Here is a 14,976-nt window from a genome sequence, read left to right on the forward strand (position 1 = left end):
CTTGTAGAAGTTATCGACAGTTTGGACGTGTGCGTGGCCAATGACGGAAGTCCCACTTTCTTCCGGCCTCCAACCTCAGCCACATCTATAGACCTAACCTTGCATTCACCTGACATCCGTGTGAAGTGGTCAACTGCACCTGACCACATGGGAAGTGATCACTATCCAATTTTAGTGTTTACTGCCGACTTCCATATGCGCGGCGCTAAAATGAGCCATGTTGTTAATTGGGACAATACAGGGAGCAACTTCCAAGTGTTTCTTGCGATGTGATAATCAAAATGATTTATGGTAAGATGGCTGCCACGGCGGTCAAGTTGCCTAATCATTTTCCGACATCGGATTTAAAACTCAGGAACCTTTGCGCAGCGCGCAGAAGGGCGGAGCAACAACTGATGTGGAAGAAGGACGACAAATCCTTGAAGACGACTTTCAAGAGGCTTAACTCTGCCATTCGACGCCATGCGAACAAGCTCTGTAGGTCGTAGTGGTCGTCGTTCTGCGCTAGCTTGACGGTTTTTTCACCGATGACGAGAATTTGGCGAGTCATCGGTAGCCTTACTGGTGATTCTCGTCCTAGTAAGCCTTTCGAGGTGCTTGCACTGCGCAAGCAGAGACCTCTCGCGTGCTTGGCAGTGGAATTTGCAGATGCATTTGTACGTGCAAGTTCAGGAGTTCATCCATGTGCTCTGCCTGCAACATCTACGTCTGTTATGGACGCCCCGTTCACACTCTGAGAGCTACAGACAGCACTCAGCAGCCTGCGGCGTCGATGTGCATCAGGTCCTGACGGCATTACTAACCAGATGATGCAGAACCTACCTCTAGAACACCGGAAGATGCTCCTTAGCTATCTCAATCGAGTATGGGAGACTGGCGACGTTTCTTTTTCGTGAAAGGTGGCTCGTGTTGTCCCAGTGCTTATTCCGGGCAAAGAAATGACAGACGTGGACTCGTATCGTCCTGTATCACTGACGTCATGTGTGGCTAAGCTCATGGAGAAGCTGGCAAGTAAGCGTTTATCATGGTGGTTCGAAGATAGAAGGGCTCTGCCAACATGCATGACTGGATTCCGCACATGTTTAAGCGCGCAAGATAGCGTCTTGGACTTGATAAGCCACATTGAACATCAAAGAGCTTTCGGCCTCTCAACACTAGCTATTTTCCTAGACGTATCAAATGCTTACGATAGCGTCCTTCAGAGCTCAATACTAAATAGCTTCCAGGCCATAGGCGTACAGGGCTATCTTCTGCGATTCATTTACTCACTTATCAGTGGTCGTAAAATTGAAGTGCGGTTAGGAAGTACCATAAGCACCGAAAGGGCGGTATCGCGAGGTGTACCTCTGGGAAGTGTTCTTTCCCCGACGCTGTTTAATGTTGTAATGGCTGGTCTTCCCGCTGAAGTGCAAAAACATTGCAGGTATATCCATATGTGGATATATGCGGACGACATTTGTATTTGGTTAAGCGGATATCAACACAAGCGTTTAGCTCTGATAGCTCGAGAGGCATTACTTTCAGTTCAAGATTACCTTCAAGGTGTTGGGTTGACTCTCTCGGTGGAAAAATCTGGCTTCATGTTTCCAGGTAGAGGAAGACAGTATGCGCGGCTGAAGATAGACCTTGATCAATCTTGCCTTCGTCAATTGAGGCAAAATCGCTTTTTGCGCGTCATAATTGACTACCGTGTACAGTGGCGACGAGCTGTGGACTCTATTGTGACATCACTATCTCCGCGTCTCAACGTGATCCGTAAAGTTGCAAGTGAGCAATGGACAAATCACCCTTCTTCAATTATCAGTCTGCACGATGCACTAGTGACGAGTCGCATAATGTGCCAGCTCCCTTTAATTTCCTCCTCACTATCACAGCTGGAACGGCTTGAGGTTTTGCACAGAAAGGGCCTAAGGAGGGCTCTTGGCGTTCCGCAGACTGCTCCAAACAATGCAGTACTTTATGAGTCTCTATCGAGACCTCTTAGCCTAGTCGCTTCACAAAGGTTATTGATGCGAATTGGCCGCCTCAAACAGACGATAGCCGGGTGAGCCCTTCTACAGAGCCTTCGAAAGAGAGCTGAGTCCCGAGCGTACTTGGCCCTTAATACTCTTGGTTACCTCGGTCTTGATGCTAGAGGTCAAACTAAGGGGTCGAAACCACCTTAGTTTTTCGCGAGCCTCGATTGCTCGTTGACAATTCCTCGCCTTCGTGCTAAGCAGAGTTCTCCTTTGGCGGCAACGCGTTCGCTCGTACTGGAACATCTTGAGACTGAATATGCACGTCATCTTCAAATGTTTACTAATGGCTCTGTGGACAAGGTCAGAGGATCTACTGCAGCTGCTTTTCACATTCCCTCTTTGAAGTATGATTGGTCGGTTCGCTTCACTGCAGTCGTGTCCTCCACAACGGCCGAAAGCGTTGCCATTGAGGCAGCTCTAAAGAATCTACGGTTTTGTATGCCTCAACCTGTTGTCATTCTTACGGATTCGAAATCCGCCCTTCAAAGGTTAGAGCACGGGTTCCCTATTGATGCCTTATGTCTAAGCTCCCTACGCTCGGTGCACAATATCCACATCACAGGCTTCTCCATACGATTCCAATGGGTGCCCTCGCACATAGGTATCATAGGCAACGAGATGGCAGACAGCCTCGCCCATAGAGCGCTGTCAGGGAAGCCATTGAGAAAAGTGCCTCAAGACGACAAGAGACTCTTCAGAGAAGCGGTGTCGTGCCACTTCAGTTCTTTGTGGAGCTCATCTCACAAGCCATGCGTGATCAAGGGTCTCAAAAGAAACCAAGCCACTTTGCTGCTCCGCATTCGCACGGGCTCTGCTCGTACCCCTGCGTGGATGTACAAGACTGGCCTGGCGTTGTCTCTATTATGTTCAACGTTTGGTGTGTGTGGTGACAGAACATTTCCTTATGTTCTGTACTCTGTATAATGCGGAAAGGAGTGTGTTATTCGGGTCCCTCAAGAAGACTGGAATTCCTCACAGTTCTCTTCAGGACATTGTTTTCCCCCTCGGGAACTAGTTAGGAAGGAGGTTTCTCGCCTTCTTTTAAGTTACCTGCAGGACACAGATTGGGAGGTAGTTGGGAGGTCTGTCTCTGATTTATATGATTTATGTATTTTAAGTGTCGCTACGGTGGAGCAATTTCCGGCAGCAACTGCAAGGCTAATCCCACCAGTAGCCTACAACCACTCAACTCAAATCAACAACTCGACAACTACAATGGAGTTCCTGCATCCTTTTTCTTCACGAAGAGGGTGTCCACGACAACGTTTGCTATGAAAGCATTGCAGACGCGCATTTTACAGCTGAGCAAGGAACACGACTCCTAACGGAGGAAGAGAGGGTCCTTAATTATTTTCACAAAAGTGGGCTCGATCCCCAAATGCCGAATGTGCCGGAGCACCCTATAACGGGGTTAGCTAGTGTCTCTTTTTTATTCTCCGGTTGTTCGAGCGGGCTGAGTAGTTACGGGTCACAATGTCTCGACCTACGCCGATGGCAGCAGTGTCTAAGCTTCAGGAGTAATTACCCGGCAGGTTAGTACAAGCAGATGTGTTTGTCTTTATTTTTTATTTGCGAAGATCTGCCTCAAAGCAGATGGGTAACAAAAGAAAGGCAGATAAAACCTTCCAACTCTGTGTTGTACCAGAAATGTGGTGGTGCCTACGCAAACTTTTTTTTCATAGCCGAACCCTTGCTGGATTAAGGTAGGTCTAGTCCAACCTTTAAGGAGGTCCAGTCCAACTTTAATTTGGGAGTAGGTCAACTTGAAATTTTGGTGTGGGCCAACTGAAATTTGGACGTGGTCCAGCTGTAATTTCGGGGTAGGAGAAGTGATGTTTGGGGTGGGGCCAACTGAAATTTGGAGGTATGTTTACGCATACTCAGACAGCTCCAGTGGAGTTTCTGTATCGCTTTTCGTCCGACATGCGTCTTAATGACATCTAAGTTGAAATCAAGAAAAAGAAATGGGGGGGGGGCATGGGCAGGACATGTAATGAGGGAAGATAACCGATGGTCATTAAGGGTTACGGACTGGATTCTAAGGAAAGGGAAGCGTAGCAGGGGGCCGCAGAAAGTTAAGTAGGCGGATGAGATTAAGAAGTTTGCAGGGACGACATGGCCACAATTAGTACATGACCGGGGTTGTTGGAGAAGTATGGGAGAGGCCTTTGCCCTGCAGTGGGCATAACCAGGCTGATGATGATGATGATGATGATGATGATGATGCGCCTTATGTGCACGCTCAGCGATGAAGTCACACCAACTAGTCGCTGTGACAGCTTTACTACTACGTGGAAAGGGGCACAGTGCCACAGTACACATGTACAAAGGCATAGCCTATTCCGGCGAGTTTTGCGGTCCAGCTGAGGTTGGTATGCGGAAGTTGCAAACGGAGTACGTCATTTCTCTTAGAGTTCTAGGAAGCAGGGTTAGAGACCGTCCACGTAATTACAGTTTTCGAAGGTTTACGGGACAACTGACATAACGTCAGCTTGCGCTGATTATTAGCCGGATCAATAATGTCACTCAGGGTGCATACTTTAGTTGCAGTGCGAAAGAAACTGGATTTATTACATTTTCGGTTCGTCCGCAGAGACGGACGCGGAAAAAAACAGCAAGCGGCCGCCAGCGTGTCAATTTTCGCCTAGAGTGCTGGTAATCGCAGCCACCTCTTTGACCGCATATGCAGGGGAAACGTCAGCCGCCCCGGACTCTCATTAATTCATTTAGCGTACGTTCAAAATTTACAAATGAATAAAAAAATGTCGGAGTTTCGCCCGAAAGGTGAACGAACGATTGCAATGCCAAATTAGTAGACAGGTCAACGATGTTAGAAAGTTGATTTATCAGCTGTATAAACTTGTCAACATTCGCTTACGAAATAAATTAACAGGCATCGTGTCCCGCGCCAAAAGATAAAAATGAGCGCATCTCACTCGATGACTGTGGAAACTCGTTGTGAAAATAATAATAATAATTATATTTGGGGTTTTACGTGCCAAAACCACTTTCTGATTATGAGGCACGCCGTAGTGGAGGACTCCGGAAATTTTGACCACCTGGGGTTCTTTAACGTGCACCTAAATCTAAGCACACGGGTGTTTTCGCATTTCGCCCCCATCGAAATGCGGCCGCCGTGGCCGGGATTCGATCCCCGTTGTGAAAACGCTGGAGTGAAGAAGCGCAGCAGCACCAGCGAGCGAATTGACCTCCGTGCTGCGTCTCGCTTCAACTCAAACTAAGCGTAGAAAGCACAGCGCATACGAAGCTCCCTGCACTCGACGGACTTGCTACACACCGCAGGTCACTTTCGAGTTATGGGTGCCCATGCGCCCCGCCGACGCAGCAGCCGCCGGAGGCGAATAGCACCACGTGTCTGCCCTCCCCCTGGTGCCTCGCGCACGATGGAAAACTGCGCACTTCCACCCCGCTTTTCTTTTTTGCTCACGCGAGACTGAGCCGCGATCGTCGGCTGACCCTCGCAAGCTTTCATTCGCGCATACAACATACGGCGCGCGGCTGCGGTGTTTTCGCCCTTGGCCTTTGTATGAAACGCCACGGTGACAGCGACGACAATGCACAAATAATTGCTACCACAATAAAAAATAATTATGAGGTTTTACGTGCCAAAACCACGATATGATTATGAAGCAGGCCGTATTGGGAGACTCCGGAATAACTTGGCCCACCTGGGGTTTTTTAACGTGCACTTAAATCTATGTACATAGGTGTTTGCGCATTTTTACCCCCGTCGGAATGCTGCCGCCATGGCCAGCATTTGATACCACGACTACGTGCTTAGGAGCCCAACCACCATAGTCCCCAAGCAACCACGGTGGATTGGATGAATAACGATTGTGCCTTCTCTCGTGTACTGGTGTGTTGGGAACCAGATTGAAAGATTCCGCCGCTCACGTGTTCAAAGCAGTGACCGGGCAGTCGAACATGCCTGGTGGAGCGTAAATTCTGGAGACATTTCACATAAGCGCGGTGGTTCTTGAAGCTCACCAATGAGCGTATGTCTGATATACTCTTGCCCACGCACCTCGCAACGAATTATGTACATGATGTTATGTAACCACAATAAATATGCTAGTGAATTTTATATTGCGAGCATTATATTACCCCTTCATCTTCTTCACTTGTATATATTCATCATCATGGCCAGCGTCATCGTCTTCAGCGCGTGACCTGCGAATAAAACCGTCGAGGCTTAACAGCTGTCTCGCAATATACACAAGCACCATTTGATGCTTCAGTTGTTTCTGCTGTGATGTGACGACAAACCTTGTAGTGAGGCTTTCCACGGTGTTCACAACGTTCGGGCAATCCCTTAAATTTGTTTCTTGTATATACTACATGAAGTAGCAGCTGGAACATATTAGTTAGTCGGCTGTTTTGTTTGATTTTAAAGTGGCTGTTAAGGACAATTTTGACCCGTGGAGCATGGTAGCGTATGTGCAGACCCATTTGCGATGAGATTAGGTATCGATTTTGCTCACAAGTTTAGCTATTACACGTGTTCCCCCTAAGCTGCGAGCTGATTCAATTCCATTGTCTGCTACTTGCTGAGGATATGTTTCACGTTGAAGAGATGATTTCAGTCCATCTGCGTGTCTCTCAAATTGTTCAGATTCGGAAGAGAGAGAAAGAGAAGGTACGAAGGAAAGGCAGGGAGGTTAAGTTCAGATTCAGAAGAGATTCTTTTGTGTACGTGAGCTTTGGAGTAGATGTGTGTTTTGCAATAGAAATCAAGGCAATGCTGACTCGGATTCTTTACTAGGACGTGGAAATGCGAAAAGCACTCAGTCAGAAAGTGAGGTCGAAAAAGTGTATAGTATCTCTGGAAAAATTGCGCTTGCAGCAACGTTACGGGTGCAAAGAACTTGAATTAGAATTGAAGAGCAATGAGACTGTTCTGTGCCGGTGCATAGAAAAAAATATATTGTAACGTAGATTGAAGATGAGTCTTACAAAATATTGACACATGTACTTATCTTTATCGGGTGACCACGCTTCGCCGCCTAACAAATGTTATCGCACAGCGCGGGACGCGCCTGTATGTATCCGAAATTTCTGGAAAGTTATCGATGCTTCTATTTGCTGTCTGTTGTCGCCGAACCTTATGTTATCTGATTTCATCACCTGACGCGAATGGTGCAGAACTTTGTGGAAGGCACGCGGATCCCAACGATTAGTCTGGAAGATTCCACGATTGATGTATAAAAGCCGACGCACTTGACCCGTTGAGCAGATTTTCGACGATCGCCGACCGTGTTCGCCGCTATCGTTGTGCTATAAGTGTAGCCTGTTTTTGTGGGCACAGGTTCGCCCAATAAAAGTTAGTTTTGTCCTTCACAGTATTGCTACTGTGTTCTTCAACGTCACCACCACGTGACATCTGGTGAAGGTGCTTTTTGTTGATGTACCGGACGCCCCCGACAAACGGTGATCCAAGCCCGGACTGCAAAGAGAACACCAACGTAGTCCCGGACCAACGAGCAAGCCGCTGTCTTGAACAGCTGCCCCCGGAGCGCAGACTTCTACCGAAGAAGACCAAGAAGATTGTGACCAAGGCAACTCCAATGGCAGCCCCAACGCCCCCGATCGTGCTGCAGCAGCCCAGGGAACCACCGACGTTGCGCAGTTCCACATTTGAGGACCCGGAAAGCTGGCTGGAAACGTATGAGAGGGTCGCTACGTTTAACAGCTGGCCGAGCGGCGACAAACTACGACATGTCTATTTCGCATTGGAGGACGCCGCCAGAACGTGGTTCGAGAATCTAGAAGCCACTTTGACGACGTGGGACCTCTTCCGAAGCGGCTTCCTGCGAACATTTACAAGCGTCGTGCGAAAACAGCGAGCCCAAGCTCCACTGGAGACCAGAGCGCAGCTGCCGAATGAGACGATCGCTATCTTCACTGAGGAAATGAACCGTGTGTTCCGCCACGCCGATCCGGAAATGTCCGAGGAGAAGAAAGTCCGCCTACTGATGCGTGGTGTAAAGGAGGAACTTTTCGCCGGAATGGTACGGAGCCCACCGCAGACCGTCGAGGAGTTTCTTCGCGAGGCCACCAGCATCGAGAAGACACTGGAAATGCGGAACCGGCAATTGAACCGCCGCACTAACTCGACAAACTACGACGGAGTTCAGCCACTAGCCATCGACGACCTGCGCGAGACTATCCGAGCAGTCGTGCGGGAGGAGCCACAAAAGCTGTTCCCGTCATCACAGCCTCAAGTGGCTTCGGTTGCCAACGCCGTACGTGAGGAGCTCCAACAACAACTCGGAGTCGCGCCTGAATCGCCGCAACCTCAGCCGCAAGTGATGACATACGCCGCTGTAGCCAGCCGTCACGTCCCCCTCCGCGCCCACGGCAGGGCCCAGTGACGATACAGTTCCCTCGCCCACCACCACCCCGGCCGCCAGCAGGCCAAGCCGTCACCTCACGCGGCGTTCCTAGGAAGACTGACGTTTGGCGCGCGCTCGACCACCGTCCGCTTTGCTACCACTACGGAGAAGCCAGGCACATCTATTGCCGATGCCCATACCGGGAGATGGGACTCCGAGGGTTCGCCGTTAACGTGCCATGACTACAAATTGGCAAACGACTTCGCGATATCGCCGACAACCTCGCCGCTACTCAGTGGAGCCCTCCACGACCTTTCCGTTCGCCATCACCAGGCCGCTACCTATCGCCGCAGCGCCGACGATACACTGGCCCAGCACGGGGCCGCTCTGCGAGGCCATATCCGGAAAACTAAGAGCAGCAACCGATGGAGGTGCGGTTGCTGTCCGTCGAACTGACGAAGATCCTCCGCCGACGACGAAGAGACAATCTCAACGACATAATAACGACACGCCGCCGTCCCGACGAAGTCAGGAAGCCAAGACTACGCCGACGAAAGATCACCTGACGACGCCACATGATGATGATGATGATGATGTGTGGTGTTTTATGGCGCAAGAGCCAGGTTTGGCCAAAGAGCGCCATGACAAGTGGTAATGTTGACGATGTATTATGGATGGCGTGCACAATGAATTCCTCATGGTAGATGTTACATGGCTGTAAAAGAGCCTAAAATCTGTAGCTGTAGTGGCGTAGAATATATAGTTGCTAAAATAATGACGGTGACTAGGCAGTGATGTGGGCTATGGCAATGGGCTGTGGTTAAAACATTATGCAATAAAACAACACTGACACCAGAGTTTCAAGAGAGCCCTTGAATGCAAGGCTGTTAGTCACGTGCTAAAAATTCCCTGGCGAAATTATTTTCAGAATGTCGGTTTCGGCTAAAAAATCTGATTATTTGCAGTTTAAAAAGCTGTTCGTCACTAAGAAATAATGCAGGATGGAGAGGTATATTTTCCCGATATGCAGAAGGGAAATACTTTTTCCTCTCCGTTTCTATTGCAGGGCGCTGGATAAGAATATGGAGGACTGTCAGGCTATCGCCGCACCTACTACAAGTAGGAGAGTCCCCGCCAGTCAAGAGGTAGGAGTGAGTACTGTAAGTGTGTCCTATTCTTAATTGGCAAAGAAGTACTTCCTTGTACCGTGCTGTTTTATCACTTATCCAATGCCGCAATCTTGGTTTTATAATATGTAATTTATTCAATGTTTGTGTATCCCACTCTGCTTGCCAATGTTTCCTCAATTTAAGGCGCAGAAAAGGCTTTAGGTCTGTGGCAGGAATGGGGATATTTCCGTCTGTGTCGCTAAAACTCACTGACGTAGCGTTTTCGTCAGCAGCTACGTTGCCTTTTATACCTTTATGGCCAGGTACCAAGCATAGGATAATCGCTTGGTTGCAGATACATGCGGAGCACAAAAAACTATACAGCTCATTCAAAACGGGATTCTTATGCTTTCGTAAGCTAATCAGGGCTCTTACGACACTTAATGAGTCTGTAAAGACAACAGCCTTAGCGACATTTCGGCGCCTTATGTGTTTAACAGCCGAAAGTATGCCGTATGCTTCTGCCGTAAAGTTACTGGTGTGTGGGTTTAGTGGCCCTGATGTTGAAAATGAGGGTCCGAGAGCTGCGTAAGCAACACCAGCAGGAGACTTCGAAGCATCTGTGTATTATTCGTCACAGGAATACTTCTCTTAAAGTTCAATAAAATGTGACTGTACGTGAGCCTCAGCTGCTTGTTTCGATGATTCTAAGAAAGAGATGTCACATTCGATAGTTTGCCACTCCCAAGGTGGTGGAAGCCGAGAGGGGGCCATTAAGACATTCTCTAAAATAGAGATCCCTGTTTTTTCTGAGAGTGCTTCCAACCGGAAGGACAGAGGAGGCCGGACACCTGGGCGGTTACGGAATAGCGTGGCCGTGGAGGAGTCGTGAATAATTGAATTACATGGACGATCCACAGCTCATTTTACCTTGAAGGCATACTAAACACACAAATATGTCCTTTGGTAGTATAGGGACCATTCATTAGATTGGAGGTAAAGGCTTTGCACAGGACTAGTTCTAAAGGCGCTTGTTGCAAGGCGGATGCCTAAGTGGTGGACAGGATCTAGCATTTTTGAGTACTAGGTCAAGCAGAATTATAGACTATGGCCCCATAGTCAAGGCGTGTTAATATTAGACTTTTGTACAACTTTATTGGGCATCTCTTGTCGCTTCCCCAAGCTGTGCGTGACAACAGCTTCAGCAGATTCATAGTCTTGAGGCACTTTGCCTTAAGATACTTCAGGTGTGGCACAAAAGTTAGCTTACTGTCTAGAAGGATCCCTAAGAATTTGTGTTCACAGCTCACAGATAACCGTTCTCAATTGAGATTGATTACGGGGTCCGCCAGTATCGCTCTTTTATCAGAGAACAGGACGCACGTACTTTTTTTCGGATTTAGCCTGAAACCATTTTCGTCCGCCCACTTAGACAATTTATTTATGCAAAGCTGTACATGTCGCTTACAGGTACTTAGATTACATGATTTAAAACCTATCTGGATGTCATCTACATATACAGAATAAAACATACAACGTGGTATGGCAGTTTGGATTGAGTTAATTTTGACAATAAAAAGAGTGCAGCTGAGCACACCTCCGTGTGGAACACCAGCCTCTTGCGTAAATGGACGAGACAGAACGTTACGAACTCTAACACGGAACGTGCGATTATAGAGGTAACTCTGAATGATGTATAGCAAGTTGCCTCGAACTCCCATTCCAGACAGATCACGGAGGATTCCAAAGCGCCTGGTTGTGTCGTATGCCTTCTCCATATCTAAAAATACGGACAGGAAAAACTGTTTGTGGACAAAGGCATCACGGATATTTGTCTCGATGCGGACAAGGTGATCTGTTGTTGATCTAGCCTCTCTAAAACCGCCCTGTAAGGGATCGAGTATCTTGTTGCTTTCAAGAAAATGGATGAGGCGACGGTTAATCATTTTCTCAAATAATTTGCATATACAATTGTCAGAGCTATAGGCCTATAACTGTTGGGTGAGGAAGGGTCGTTGCCCTCTTTGAGAATAGTGATTACGATTGCTTCTTTCGAAACAGAAGGAATGTAGCCTGCAGAGAACATGGAATTAAAGAGAGACAGTAGTGTTTTTTTGGGTTTCGGAGTGTAAGTGTCTGATCATCTCATAGATTATCCTGTCACTTCCTGGAGCAGACTTGTTGCAAAAGTTCAGTGAGGCCTGGAACTCAGTTATTTCAAATGGACGATTGTATACTTCGTTGGATGAGCTTTTCCGACCCAAATTCGTCTGTTCTGCTAGTCGCTGGTATTTTAGGAATGTATGTGTAATGGGATGTACTGGAAATGTGCTCGAAATGTGCTCCTAGACAATCTGCCTGATCCTCCAGGGTGTCTCCTTGTGTATTTAATACAGGTAAGGGATGAGTTTCGCGGCCTTTTATTTTGTTAACCCTGTTACAGGCTTCTCGTTCGTCTGTATATGAATTGATGCTGCTTATGTCGTTTTTCCAACTTTCCCGTTAAGCGCGGCGGCCCGTTCTTCTACCTTGCGACTTGGTCGCCTTGAAATTAATGAGATTCTCTGATGTTGGTGAGTTACGGAGGAGATTCCAAGCCTTGTTTTGCTTTTTCCTGGCTTCCCTACACTCCTCATTCCACCATGGAATACGTCGTTTCGAGAGTGACCCTTTTGTTTGGGGGATACATACTGATGCAGCATCAATAATGAACGCTGTTATGTATGCTACTGCGTCGTCTAGGCTAAGTTCACAGATATCATTCCAGGGCAGCTGCATTAGTTCGCGAAACTTCGTCCAGTCGGCTGAATGAACTTTCTATCGAGGAACATGTGCAGGACGCTCACTTTGTTTTTTAAGGTTTAGGACGATGGGGAAGGGATCACTGCCATAAGGGTTATTAATGACATCCCACTGGAGATATGGCACAATTGCACTAGACGCTATGCTTAGGTCTATCGAAGAAAATGTTTTATGTGTAGAGCTGTAAAATTTTGGCTTTTTCTTGTTAAGCAAGCAGGAACTTGAAGTGAATAGGATGTTTTCTATAAGCCGTCCTCTCGCATCACAGCGTGAGTCGCCCCACAGTGTGCTATGCGCGTTTAGATCACCGACGACAATGTAAGGGTGACGCAGCTCATCAATAAAGCTTTGAAATGTTGTGCTAGAGAGTTGATAACTTGGGGGGATGTATACAGACGTGATGGTAACTAGTTTATTGAATAGAACTGCTTCGATAGCCACTGCCTCAAGAGGAGTTTGGAGTTGCAGTTGCCGACAAGCAACGCCTCTGTCGACTATTATTGCGACACCACCGGACGATGCAACAGCATCATCTCAGTCTTTCCGGAAAATAACGTATTGCCTAAGAAAGTTTGTTTGTGTCGATTTAAGATGTGTCTCCTGAACACACAGCACCTTTGGATTGTATTTGTGTAAGAGTTCTTTGACATCGTCGAGGTTGTAGATCAAACCTCTCACGTTCCAGTGTAATATTTGTGTATTCATATTGTTTGTCTTTATGTGCTGTGTGTCAAGAGATATCACTTAGGTTGGCTCAAGGCACCTTTCCAGGCCCCTTGATGCGGGGTATTTCTTTTTTGTTGGCGCGCTACAGGGAGCAACGCCGTTCCTTCGGCGTCTGAGACGCCGGAGAAGTTTTTGTTACATCCATCGCCTCGTCACAGGCGCTGAATGACGCCCGCATAGCGGGCACGCGCGTGGGCTTTCTGGGCCTGTCTGCACGAGCAGTGGCCCTGGGACCGGCAGGCTCGGAGGTCTGCTGGACCTTCGGGGTAGGGGGCGGAAGATCAGTGGCTGCTCCCGCCAGGGGGGCTGATGGCGTAACCGCCGTCACACTCCGTGTGACTTGCGCGGCCGCCTGAAGATGTAGCGCTGCCCCCCGGCGCGCCACATTGGTGTAGTACGGACTGGACTGATTTTGGAGTGCGAAACGCTTACGTGCCTCAGGAAATGATATGTTGAGTTTTACTTTCAGTTCTATGATTTGTTTCTCTTTTTTTCCAAGCAGGACACGATCGCGAGTAGGCGGGGTGGTCTCCTTCACAGTTGGCACAGTGGTTTGTTGATGTACAGATGTCAGAAGCGTGTTCAGAAGAACTACACTTGGCACAAGTAGCACGTCCTCTGCAGTTCTGCGACCCATGTCCAAAGCGCTGACACTTGAAGCATCGACGCGGATTTGGGATATATGGTCTCACGCGAAGCTTACAGTAACCGGTTTCTATTGTTTCAGGTAGGGTGCCGGTTGCGAAAGTAATTATTATGTGTTTGGTAGGTATTTGCTTCTCATCTCACTTCAATTTTATTCTTTGAACTTTGACTACGTTCTGGTCTTGCTATCCTTCAAGCTGTTCGCTTTCGCTCAGTTCGAGGAGGTCATCTTCTGAGACAACCCCGCGCATTCTGTTCATTGATCTGTCTGGGCCCACTGAGACGGGAATTTCCCAAATGCTACAACTTTCGACAGTTTGTCATACTGCACTTTGTCGCGCAGTTCGAGAAGATCGCCACTTCCCAACTTCGTTACTTTATAGCCTGGGCCGTTTGCTTCAGTGAGAAATTTGACTACAACAAATGGTGAGATCATTCTTTTTCTTATCGTGCTGACTATGTACAACCTGGTACTTTGGAAAAGATTGTTTTGGCTGCATAAAGAAAGTGAATGTTTCATCGGTGCGCCCCCTCTTCAGGGAGCGATCAGGTAGCGGAGGAAAGTTATTTGCCATATAGAGCAGGGAAATTCGGCGGCGATGGTGGCCACCCACCACCGAGCCCAAAAAGGGGACGCTACAAGGTTGGAAGAATACCTGCAGACGCCAGCCATGCATCGCCGCTATCACCTAATATATATATATATATATATATATATATATATATATATACCCAAGGCAGGATATATTACGCACGGTTAACCCTTTCTGCTAGGAATTACGGAAGTAATAAGAAGTGAAGAGAAGACAGGAAAGATGTAAAACTGGGAGAGAAAGACGAAGATTGGAGAAGAGGACAGGAAAAGGCGACTGCCGATTTCCTCCAGGTGGGTCAGTCTAGAGGTGCTGCTTATGTGAAGCCGAGGCCAAAGAGGTGTGTTGCCTCCGCCGGGGGGCCTTAAAGGTCCAGACACCCAGCTTCGGCTCAACCCCCAGGATCCCCTTTTCCCCAGACACGGCTAAGCCGCGCACGGCTACACGCGGGAGGGTCCAACCCTCATGTGCTCTGGTACGTCGTGTCGCAACACAGCAAACGCCTGCTGACGCAGACGCCCCTGCGGGGGACGACGCCACATACCAGCCACAGGTCAACGCGACGCAGCCATGATCCGACGCCAAGACCTAACTTTAACGCAAGACAAAGAACCACCGACCTCGATGTGCTTCTCAAAGGCCACGCAGTCACCGCCTTAGTAGACACAGGAGCCGATTACTCCGTCATGAGTGGACTCATCGCCGCGAAGTTGCAAAAGTTAGAACTGCA

This window comes from Dermacentor variabilis, chromosome 4 (genome assembly GCF_050947875.1).
Source record: "Dermacentor variabilis isolate Ectoservices chromosome 4, ASM5094787v1, whole genome shotgun sequence".
NCBI classification, from domain to species: Eukaryota; Metazoa; Arthropoda; class Arachnida; order Ixodida; family Ixodidae; genus Dermacentor; species Dermacentor variabilis.